The following is an 11917-nucleotide window of genomic DNA, read 5'->3' as shown; positions in this document are numbered from 1 at the left end:
GTGCGGAATGCTGTGGGTGTTGGAGGTGGCCATGTAAGAAGAAATCACTGAAGATTGCTGACCCCAGTTGCTGCCTTGGCCTCAAGGTCAGGCTGCAGAAGGTTTTCCCAGGACCTGAAGCATGAGAATTAGACTGGTCTGCCCCATGGAGGCTGTGTACACTGAGTGTAGAATTGAAGTCAAGACTAAAATTCTCTCCCCTACTGACAGTGGTCTGGTTTGGTGTGATGGAGAAGGTCAAGGCCATCCAGCTCAAACCTCGCTTTCCCAGAGAGCCTACCCAGATTCACCTCCTGCCAACTAGTCACGCCATGATTCCCTGTCCCCTCAGGACCCAGGCAGCCCTTCTAGTTTTGCAGGATTTGACACAATAAACTTGAGCTTTTAATTTTATCTTTTTCACTGTAAGAGTTATGCATACTCATTAAAACATTTTGTAAAATATACAAAAGCATGTTTGTTGATTGAAAATTGCTACGTAAACGTTAAGTAGCTCTTCTGCGGAATCATCAGACTCTCAGTTGGGAGAGCCCTTGGAGGTCATCATGCCCTGCCTTCCACATTTTCAGTGAATCTCCTCTATGGTCTTCCACTTCAGTGATCATGACACTTCCACGTAAATTCCTCCGGTGACAAGGGACTCACTACTTTATTCCTCTGTGGAACAGAAATAATTGTTAGAGATATACTGAGTCATAACCGACTTTCCTGTAACTTTCACCCATTGGTTCCAGTGATTCTGTCTAGAACTAAAAAACGAGAATAGAGATGAGGGTTGCAGTAAGTCTGCTTCCTCTTCCACAAGAAAACCAGCCCCTCAAATATCTGAAGGTGCCTCTCTTGCTTTCTAGCTCTCCTTCTATCTGTAAAGTAAATACCTCCAGTCCTTTCGGCTTTTATTCATCTGACTGGATCCCAGAAATGCCCTTGTTCTGTTATCCCAGTCCATACGTGCGTGTGTGTATATGTGTGTACAGTATATGTGTGTGTATATATGCTCTGTGTGTGTGTGTATTTGTGTGTGTGTGTGTGTGTGTGGCACCTCACCAACTAGATTGCATGTTCCAGTGCCCCACTACAAGCCATGCCTGCCTTGCTGGTTAGGAAACAGCCAGGGTCGCTATAGCTCTGTCTTTGCAATGGCCACATCACTGCCCAGCGCAGATCTAGAAACACCCATGAAATGAATCAGTGCTCAGCCTCCATCCTGAGTAATCACAACCCAATTTCCAACTAAACCAGGTGCAGGCCTAAGGCCACATCCCCACCCTCTCCCAGAAAGATGGAAAGTTGACAGTGGGCCTAAACCAACCCACATTCTTTCCTAAAATCATTCGGCCTTTCAGTCCCTGCCACTGTCAGCTTCGACGCTTTGTTCTCTCCTGAACCAGCTGAGAGCACCACCCTCTTCCATAGCTGCTCAGTTGCCTGACAAAGGCAGGGAGGACAATGAGTGAAGGGTGGAGCAGGAGCGGGGACGTCAGCTGCTGATGAAGGGGAAGCTGGAAACTGAGAGCGGAAGAAGGGAGGAGGGAGAAACAAGTTTAAAATAAGGAAAGGGGTGATGTCAGCAAAATGGCAGAGCAGGCAGCTCCATCACCTACAGGAGTCCCTGGGCGATGCAAATGGTTTAGCGCTTGGCTACTAACCGAAAGGTTGGTAGTTCAGATCCACCCAGAGACGCCTTGGGAGAAAGGCCTGGTGATCTACTTCTTTAAGGTCACAACCTTGAAAACCCTATGGAGCATAGTTTTGTTCCCATGGCAAAACAAAACTGTGTTCCCATGGCAACTGGTACTGGTCCCCCTACAGAAACATCAAAAAACAAGCAGAAACTGTCAGAACCAACTCTGTCAGAATTCTGGAAAGCAGTCAAAGTTTACAGTGGCCAAACGCTGAATCAAGAAAAAGACAACTGAAAAGCAGTAGGAAAGCTTTGTGGCGCCTTTACTTGCCCTTGTCCCAACCCTGCCCTTCCCCCGCACCACACTGCTACAGTCTTGAAGCCCATGTTCCCAGTGTGGGACCTCAGTCCCTGGTTCCAGACAGAGCAGAAAACCAAAAAAACCAAACTCATTGCCACTGAGTCGATTCCAACTCATAGTGACCCTATAGGATAGAGAAGAACTGCACCATGGGGTTTCCAAGGAGTGGCTGGTGGGTTCAAACTGCCAACATTTTAGTTAGCAAACAAGCTCTTAACCACTGTGCCGCCAGGGCTCCAGACAGAGCAGAGCAGACTTTATTTGCAAATTACTGTGCATTCCTACTGTAACCTGTCTGCGGGGCCCCTGAAACATCGACACAAGACATTCGTCTCTATTTCACCAAACTTGGAACTCCCTCAGGCCGGAAAATCAGCAAGCATTGTTCAGAAACACTGTAGGGCTAACTAACATTCTGCAGCCACTTGGGGCCAAAGATTATGGTTGAAACACACAATGGGCTGCCTAAAGGCAGGGAGGAAATGCTGGGGGGAGTTTCTTTGGAATATTAGGATATTCAAGAGCACCAGTGTATATGGGGAAATTTAGAAAGTCACACACATACCCCGGGCAAGACACATGCTCAGAAAAGACTTGAGAAAGCCCTAAGCTTTCACCTCAGGCACATCCCAAGGCTCAGTGCAAGGCTGGCTAAGTGTTGAAAGAGGTCCCGGCACACAGCCCATCTGACAAGACTGGGAAAGGTTTGTTTTCCCCTTTCCGTTTATTTATTAATTTATTTCTAGATCCTGGTGTTTAAGGAAATCTCTGCCAAAACACTAGCTGGACACAAGCTAGTGAATAGTGGTGATGGGAACACTACGTGGTAAAAGTAATTAATGTCACTTCCAGCATCATGGCAACACTCAAACCACCACAGTATGACAAATTGACAGACAGGCAGTGGGATTTTTAAAATAACAGCATCAAATTTCATTTCATACACACCACTGCCAAACCCAAACCAAATCCACTGCCATCAAGTCAGTTCCGACTCATAGCGACCCCATAGGGTTTCCAAGGCTGTAAATCTCTACTGACGCAGACTGCCATATCTTCCTCCCATGGAGCCACTCGTGGTTTTGAACCCCAGTCAAGCACTTTAACCACCGTGCCACCAGGGTTCCTTTTTGCCCAGAGAATCCTTCAGAATTGCCACTGGAGCCTTGAATTTTTTTTCAGTTCTTTCAGATTGAGAAATGCAGAGTGTTTTCTTCCCTTTTGGTTTCTAACTCCAGGTCTTTGTACATGTCACGATTACTTTGTCTTCTCCAGCCGCCCTTTGAAATCTTCTATTCGTCTCTTTTACTTCCACAGTTTGACAGACATGGATGGTTCAACTATTTACCAGTATAGAAATCACTGACGTGAATATTCTCATCCATAACTCTTTGACTGCAGTTCTGTTTACTTCCTTAGGATAAATTTCTAGGTTTTGTCAAGCTGCCCTCCTACCAGCATCGTGTGAAGGTGTGCAGAGTAGATTCTGGAAGACTGAGCAGGGCTGGTATGTGTGTGCAGCCTCCACACTGGGGAACAGCATAGGACTGATGGCTTGTCCTCTAGCAGCACACACCAGCAGCGAGGTGGCCTCGTTAGCCTTTAAGTGAGGAACTGGAGAGAGCCTCATGTCCACCCGTGCATCTCAGCACATTTCAGTCCCACGGCATCGGGAGGGCCAGGGTGAAAGGAGGCGTCCGGGGCTGGCTGTAGTCCTGGTCCATCCCTTCGGGTGGCTGTCCTGTCTCTCTCCAACTGCTTCCTGAGTCCAATGGGACACTGTCCTGTTCTTGCTGTTACTTAGGGCAGCTGCGCCATTAGAATAAGGGGCAGACGCACTCATGTGGGGTGAGAGGGCCATGCTCGAGGCTTCCAGATGCCATCACTATCCAGGCACAACCAGCACTCACTGTGAGCCCACATCTTACGAAGCCCTCCATCTCCAAGGTCTCCAATAGACATCTAAGTGCAAGCAATGGAAACTTCCCAGAGCCTACACTCCTGGACCCTCTGAAGCTATTGAAACTCCTTTCCAAGCCAGGCCCTCCTCCTCACTCTCCCTTCTGCGTTCCTCTTTCTCCACTTGTCCCTTAATTCTGGTGTGCTCTGAAGCTCCACCCTTGGCTCAGTCCTTCCCTTCTGCCTCCCCCTGGGCAAGCCTCCAGCTCCATTTCCATGACTCCCCAAGAGTTTTTTCTGCCCAGGCCTTGCTCTGGAACTCCAGGCCCACATGTCCCGCTTTCCTTGGAGTTTCCATCTAGATGTCTCCAAAGCACCTCTAACTCCACACGTCCAAACTAAGCCCATTGTCTTCCCCCATCAGCCACCCCTAATCCTGCTCCCCTCCCATGTCTCTCCCCTTGGGGACACTTCATGGAGGCAGTGTAACAACAAGTATCAATAGCTTTAATAATGCACATGCTCTCCGATCAACAATCTCACTTCTAGAAATTTATCCTAAGGAAATAACCAGTGCCAGTCCGAGGCACGGCGGAGCATCCTCAGCCCACCCCTCCTGCAGGCGTCCACTCTACCTCTGGAAAACCTCTCCAGCCCCGCAGACTCAACCTCATTTCAGGACCCCGTATTTTCCCTCTAGCTTGGCATAACCACCTCCTAAGCAGTCTCCTCACCTGTCTCCCCTGGTCTAAGTACAAGCAGCCAGAGCAACCCCACCACGTGCAAAGGTGATCTCCTCATGTCCCAGCTTAAGGACCTCTGAAGATAGCCCTTATCAAGGGGAGAAGTCAAATCCTGCCCTCGGCTCACCAGGCCCTTTGTGATCTGGCCCCGCCCACCTCTCCAGCCTCAACCCCAGCTCTGGCTAACACAGACTCTCTGCTCCTGCCACATAGGGTGACTCCAGATACAGCACCCTCTCTGATGTGGCTTTGCTGTTCTATTCCTGCCACCCTCCAAACCCTCTGAATAATTTATAAAACCAGCTGCTGTTGAATCAATTTCTACTCATGGCGACCCCAAGTGTGTCAGGGTAGAACTGTGCTCCATAGGGTTTTCAATAGCTGATTTTTCAGAAGCAGATCACCAGGCCTTTCTTCCAAGGCACCTCTGGGTGGACTCGAACCTCCAATCTTTTGGTTAGCAGTCAAGCTTTTTAACCATTTGCACTACCCGGGGACTCCAGATAATTATACTCAGTTTGTAAACTGACTTCGGTTGGCACTTTCTCTGGGAAGCCTCTCTCAAGTGACCTTCTTGTCCCTTCTCATAGGTAAGGCGCTTCCTCTCTGCCCCACGGAACCCCATGCTTACCTCAACACAGCACTCTTCATGCTGCATTGAAAGTGCCTGCCTACCTGTCCACCCTCCATGCCAGACTGCAAGTCCCTTGAAGGTTAAGGCCGTACTTGTACCTGGTTCAAATCCTGGCTTTGGTATTTACTGGTGGTGTGAACTTGGTCAAATTATTTAGCCTAATTTATACAACAGAGATTATAACACCAATAGTACTTACCTACCTGGCTGTTGTGAAGATTAAAGAAGGTAACATATGTACAAGGATAAGTCAAAAAGTATTGCTACTAGGGTTCCAGTTCATACAGGCACCGGTTTATTCCAAACAAAACGTGTTGAAACGTGTCTCTGTGATCAGCGGACGGCTGCAGACCCGTTTTCTCAGTAATGCACTTGTCTTAGTCTCATTACAGTGTCTTCCAAAAAAAAAAAAAAAAAAAGATACTTTTTGTGCCATGGAAAAAAACGATTTTGAAGTCAGGGCTAATATCAAATTTCTAACAAAACTCAAGTGGACATCTTCGCAAATCATTGAACCTTTGCAACAAGCTTATGGGAATGCTGCCCCACATAAAACAACGGTTTTTAGATGGATCAAGTGTTTTAAGGAAGGTCAGGGAGACCTCAAAGATGAACCAAGAGAGGGAAGATCACTCAGAAGTTATGGCAACTATTTTTTGAGATTCCAAAGGGTAATCTTGATAGGTTTTCTCAAAGGACACAGGACGATCATGGGGACTTATTATGAAGAAGTTTTAAGAAAATTGAAAACTGCATTGGTGAGAAAAAAGCCAGGAAATTTGCACCGAGGAATTTTTTTCCATTACAACAATGCACGTGCTTATTCTTTGAGGGTAGCAAGGGCTGTCCTACAAGAATTTCACTGGGAAACCTTACCCCATCCACCCTACAGCCCTAATCTTACCCCTTCACACTTCTGTTTTTTTTTTTTTTTTAATTGTTGTGCTTTACGTGAAAGTTTACAATTCAAGTCAGTCTCGCATACAAAAATTTATATATACGTTGTTATGTGACCCTTGTTGCTCTCCCTATTCTGTGACTGCACACTCCTGCTTTCCACCTCAGATTTCCCATGTCCATTCAACCAGCTCCTGACCCTCTCTGCCTTCCCATCTCGCCTCAGGACAGGAGCTGCCCATTTAGCCTCATGTATCTACTTGAGCTAAGAAGCACACTCTTCAAGAGTATCATTTTATGTCCCACAGTCCAGTCCAATCTTTGTATGAAGAGTTGACTTTGGGCATGGTTTTAGTTTTGTGCTAACAGAGATTCCGGGGGCCATGTCTTCCGGGGTCCCTCCAGTCTCAATCAAACCACTAAGTCTAGTCTTTTTACTAGAATTCGAGTTCTGCACCCCACTTTTCTCCTGCTCCATCAGGGACTGTCTGTTGTGTCCCCTGTCAGGGCGGTCATTGGTGGTAGCTGGGCACCATCTAGTTCTTCTGGTCTCAGGCTGATGAAGTCTCTGGTTTATGTGGCCCTTTCTGTCTCTTGGGCTAATACTTTCCTTGTGTCTTTGGTGTTCTTCATTCTCCTTTACTCCAGGTGGGTTGGGACCAATTGATGCATCTTAGATGGTCACTTGCTAGCTTTTAAGACCCCAGACTTTACTCACCAAAGTGGGATACAGAACATTTTCTTAATAAACTTTGTTATGCCAGTTGACCTGGATGTCCCCTGAAACCATGGTCCCCAGACCCCCGCCCATTACTCTGTCTCTCAAAGTGTTTGGTTGTATTCAGGAAACTTCTTAGCTTGGGTTTAGTCCAGTTGTGCTGACTTCCCCTGTAGTGTGTGCTGTCTTTCCCTTCACCTAAGATAATTCTTGTCTATTATCTAGCTAGTGAATACCCCTCTCCCTCCCTCCCCACCCTCGTAACCATGAAATAATGTTTTCTTCTGTGTTTAAACCTTTTCTTGAGTTCTTATAATAGTGGTCTTATACAATAATTGTCCTTTTGTGACTGACGAAATTCACTCAGTATAATGCCTTCCAGATTCCTTCATGTTATGTTTCACAGATTCATCGCTGTTCTTTATTGTTGCGTAGTATTCCATTGTGTGGATATACCACAATTTGTTTATCCATTTGTCTGTTGATGGGCACCTAGGTTGTTTCCATCTTTTTGCTATTGTGAACAGTGTTGCAATGAACATACGTGTGCATGTATCTATTCATGTGATGGCTCTTATTTCTCTAGAACATATTCCAAGAAGTTCTTTTCGATCCCAAAACTCGAAGAACATTTAAAAAGAATACTACTTGAGCTCCTCAAGGATGCCAAAACCATCGTTCTGACGTGGTGTAAATCGAAGAGCACAGAATTCTTTCTGGAGGGGTTAGAGAGATGGAAACACCACCTTCAGAAGTATATAGATCTATATGGAGGATATGTCAAGAAACAATAGCTTCACATTTTTATATTTTTGTTTAATGATTTTCTACATTTTGACTTACCCTCAAACAAGGGCTCACATCAGGATCTGGCTGTTGGTTGGTTCCTTCATCAGGGTCTCTGTCCCTGTCAGGCTAGGCTGGGAGGAGCCATGAAGGAAAGGAATTTTCTCTTCCCCAGGGCATTTCTGGAGGACAGGAGAGGAAGCTTACTGAGTAATGGGCCTTCCAGACCCATAAATTAAATGTACTCTCCAGCCCATCTTCCTTTTCTTCGAGTACCTTGTAATGCACCTGATCGTCCGAAAGGGGGCAGCCTCCACTGGTGGGGGCCGCGCTATTTCAGCAGCCTCTGTGGATGGCAGTTCTTCATTCCACTACCCCACGTGGTCTCAGAAAGCATGACTAAAATTGGGCATTTTTTCTCATTGAAATAAAGCAGGGCTGCTGTCGACAGCAAATTGTCTCAGTAAGATACTGTTTGTCCATAATTTGCAGAAACTATTTTTAAAATAACCCAAACACGTGTTGCCGCACTGACAACCACAGAAATTAGCATCGCACTTGTTTTTTCCCTCAAAACTGCTTTATTCATTCACAAGTTCAGAAAGGTACAGGAGGGACAGTGGAGTTGGAGAACAGCCCCGTGATGTTAGCAACAGGAAAAGCACTCCTGCCTTTTCTATTATTGTTAATATCTTATCAACAAGTGATTCTCTTGTTGTAAAAATTTAAGTGCGAACCCTGCCATCTTGCTCTAAAGTATGAGATTCTGCTTCTCACCCCTCTTTTTTCAGTCTCTTTCTCACTTCTCGGTTGAATTTGTCACCTCAGGCCTGTGCATGGTGCACTAAATGCCAGGAGCAAGGCCACAGATGTCACAGCAAAAAAGTGAGGAAAATGGTAAGCACGTTGTTTCTGGCGTTTGCGAGAACCAGGGTGCATTTTCTGCCTCTGCGTGGAAGGGCACGTGAGCCAGCCCAGAAGTTAGCGAGCAAACACGGTTCTCACAACCAGTCTGTTGTGGGAGCAACAGCAACTCTGAGTGTGTGTGTGTGTCTCAGGCTCTGAGGGAAGAGAAGGGCTGGGGTGTCTGGGCACAGAGGCTGCACCTCCCCGGATGTCACACAGAGCCCAGAACAAAAAGTGTGTGGTTGGAGGGCTCCTAATCCAGGGTCCCTCCACCCAACCTCCTCCAGGCCAGCTGGAGAGCAGGTCCTGCCTTGCGAGCCTGGAGCCAAGGCCCAGGAGGGATCTGCAGCTGAGTCCCCACCCCCTGGAGGAGGCCAAGCCTGCGAACAAACTCCCAGGGCCTGGCTAAGCCCCCAGGTTTATAGTCACCAAGCCAAAATCAGGCTTCGAGGCCTGACAACAGGCAGAATTCTGTCCCAGAAGACCCATGATGCAGGGTGCTGCCACAAACCCTGCTGCCCAGGAGACTCCCTGCACTGCTGAAGTCTACAGGTGTGAGTCATGGAAAGATCTTGAGCTTTGGTTCAAAGCCTGGTCTGTCGCTTACCAACTGTGTGATCTTAGATAAGTTACTCAACCTCTCTGTGTCTCTGTTTTCTTACCTATAAAATGAAGCTAACAGAGCTTATCTCACAGAGGTTTTTTTCTTTTAGTTCAATAATATAATATTTCTCATTGTGACCATTTCTTAGTGTACAATTCAGTGACATTAATTACATTCTCTATGTTGTGCAACCAGCACTATTATCTATTTCCAAAAGTTTTTCTTTGCCCCAAACAGAAACTTCAAACCAAAAAACCCAAACCCATTGCCACTGAGTCAATTCCAACTCATAGCGACCCTAAAAGACAGAGTAGAACTGCCCCACAGGGTTTCTAAAGAGCAGCTGGTGGATTCAAACTGCCAGCTTTTTGGTTAGCAGCCAAGCTGTTAACCACTGCACCGCCAGGGCTCCAAAAACTCAGTACCCTTTAATTCTCCATTCTTCCCTCCCCCCTTCCCCAATAGCCATTAAACATTTGGAGGAATCGCCAAACTGTTTTCCATAGCAGCTGCACCATTTTAAAATCCCACCCGTAATGGGTGAGGTTTCCAATTTCTCCACAGCCTGCCAACACTTGTTATTTTCCTTTTTTAATAATAGCCATCTTAGTGGATGTATTTCATGTGGCTTTGATTTGCATTTCCCTAATTACTAACAATGTTGAGTATCTTTTCGCATGCTTACTGGCCATTTGTACATCTTCTTTGGAGAAATGTCTATTCAAGTCCTTTGCCCATTTTTAATTGGATTGTTTGTTTTTTTATTGTTGAGTTGTAGGAGTTCTTTATGTATTCTGGATATTAAACCCCTATCAGATATGTGGTTTCCAAATATTTTCTCCCAGTATGTAGGTTGTTTTTTCACTTTCTTGATGGTGTCCTTTGATGCACAAAGTTTTTAATTTTGATGAAGTCCAGTTTATCTATTTTTTATTTTGCTACTTGTGTTTTTGGTGTTATATCGAAGAATCCATTGCCAAAAAACAAGGTCTTGAAGTTTTAATCCTGTGTTTTCTTCTAAGAGTTTTATGGTTTTAGTTCTTATATTTAGCTCTTTGATCCATTTTGAGTTAATTTTCATATATGGTGTGAGGTATCACAGAGTTTTTATAAGGATTAAATTACTTAGCCTTAAAACACCTGGCTTGGTTCCTGGCGTGTAGCAATTCTTAATCAGCAGTCACCATTACTGTAAAGCAGGGGTGGGCACACTTTTTCTGTAAAGGGCCGGATAGTCAATATTTTAGGCTCTGTGGGCCATACAGTCTCTGTAGCAGTTACTCAACTCTGCCATCAGTGTGAAAGCAGCCATAGACAATATGTAAATGTACAGGCGTGGCTGTTTTCAATAAAACCTTATTTACAAACACAGACAAGCTGTAAGGTGAGTCCTGTCCAGGAGGCTGGATGGTTAAAGGAATGGAAAGGCAGCTCTCTGATGCACAGAGACATTTCTGAAGTGGAAGTGAGGAGGGAGGGGGAAAATCTGTGATGTATTATTGGGAAGAGTTATCATGAGCAAAGGATTCTCAAGTGGGGGGCCCATACACCCTCTGGGGACTTGTTAATGGGCTTTGGGTGGTATCTATAAAAAAAACCAAACTCGTTGCTGTCAAGTCGATTCCGACTCATAACGACCCTATAGGACAGAGAAGAACTGCCCCATAGGGTTTCCATGGAGCAGCTGGTGGATTCAAGCTGCTGACCTCCCGGTTAGCAGCCGTAGCTCTTAACCACTATGCCATCAGGGTTTCTGAGGCAGTAGAGGGAGCCCCTAAATTTATAGCCAGCAGATCAAAAGTGAGGGTGTCATGAGGAGCCCCCAAGCTTGCAGATGGCGCCTGAAGTCTTGGGCAGATTTGGCAGTCTAGAGGACTGTGCCCTTTAATTGAGAAATGGAATAGATTTGCTGTTGATCTTTACAGGGCCCTGACAGATGTGGTGGGGCCCTGGTGGCACAGTGGTTAAGAACTTAGCTGCCAATCAATAATCAGAAGTTCAGTGGTTCGAATCCACCAGCTGCTCCTTGGAAACTCAACCGGGCAGTTCTACTCTGTCCTATAGGGTCGCTATGAGTTGGAATCAACTTGGCAGCAACAGGTTTGGTGTTTTTGTTTAACAGATGTGGTGAGGGGTGGTGACAGGCTTCCCAGGCCCACAGCTGCTTAGAAGCTGGCTTGGGTCTCCCTATCTCTCTCTGAGACCTTCCACCTAATCGCTGATTCTCTAACTGGTTTGCATTCCTGGTGGTCCCTGGTCCAGACACAGTGTCCTTGTTACCAAGACAGCCCAGCATTCCGAGCCATCCTGTGGGGGAGCCCCAGGGAGTCCCTGCGTTTTCAGCTTCTCTCCCCTCCCCAGACCTGGCAGAAGTGAGGGGCAGTTTGCCTTGACCCCAGCTTCCTGCCCAATTGAGTGAGGAGGTGGAGCCCTCAATCAAGGACCTAAGCGGGCAGGGTGAGGACTGGAGGGAGGGTGGGGGCCGATGGGGCACTGCCGGCGCATACTGAGAAAAAGTCCTGCCCAAACTCAGCGTATGCGAGTCACACACTTGCCTGGCTTTCTGACCCGGGCAACCGGACCAATGGCTCATGCCGTCCCCGTGGTCACGGGACTGAATCGCGAGGCTGCCTCCGGCCCTGCAGGTGAGGAGGCCCCGCAGCACGGACGGCTAAGGGGAGGGGGCGCGCGTGAGGGGAGGTGACGCCTGTGAGGGGAGGGGGCGCGCGTGAGGGGAGGGGACGC

General features: G+C 46.8%; 1 protein-coding gene across 1 annotated transcript in view; it reads right to left on the bottom strand.

Annotated features, from left to right (window-relative positions):
• Nucleotides 1-256: 256 nt before the first annotated feature.
• ITPKB (inositol-trisphosphate 3-kinase B) overlaps nucleotides 257-11917 on the bottom strand; it is a 131610-nt gene continuing 119949 nt past the window's right edge. The window contains exon 9 of the transcript XR_002824029.1: nucleotides 257-657. The gene's annotated coding sequence lies outside the window, so the exon portion shown is untranslated. The remainder of the gene's footprint in view (nucleotides 658-11917) is intronic.

The sequence above is a fragment of the Trichechus manatus genome, unplaced genomic scaffold, assembly GCF_000243295.1.
Source record: "Trichechus manatus latirostris isolate Lorelei unplaced genomic scaffold, TriManLat1.0 scaffold00039, whole genome shotgun sequence".
NCBI classification, from domain to species: domain Eukaryota; kingdom Metazoa; phylum Chordata; class Mammalia; order Sirenia; family Trichechidae; genus Trichechus; species Trichechus manatus.
This window is presented reverse-complemented; position numbering and strand designations above follow the sequence as displayed.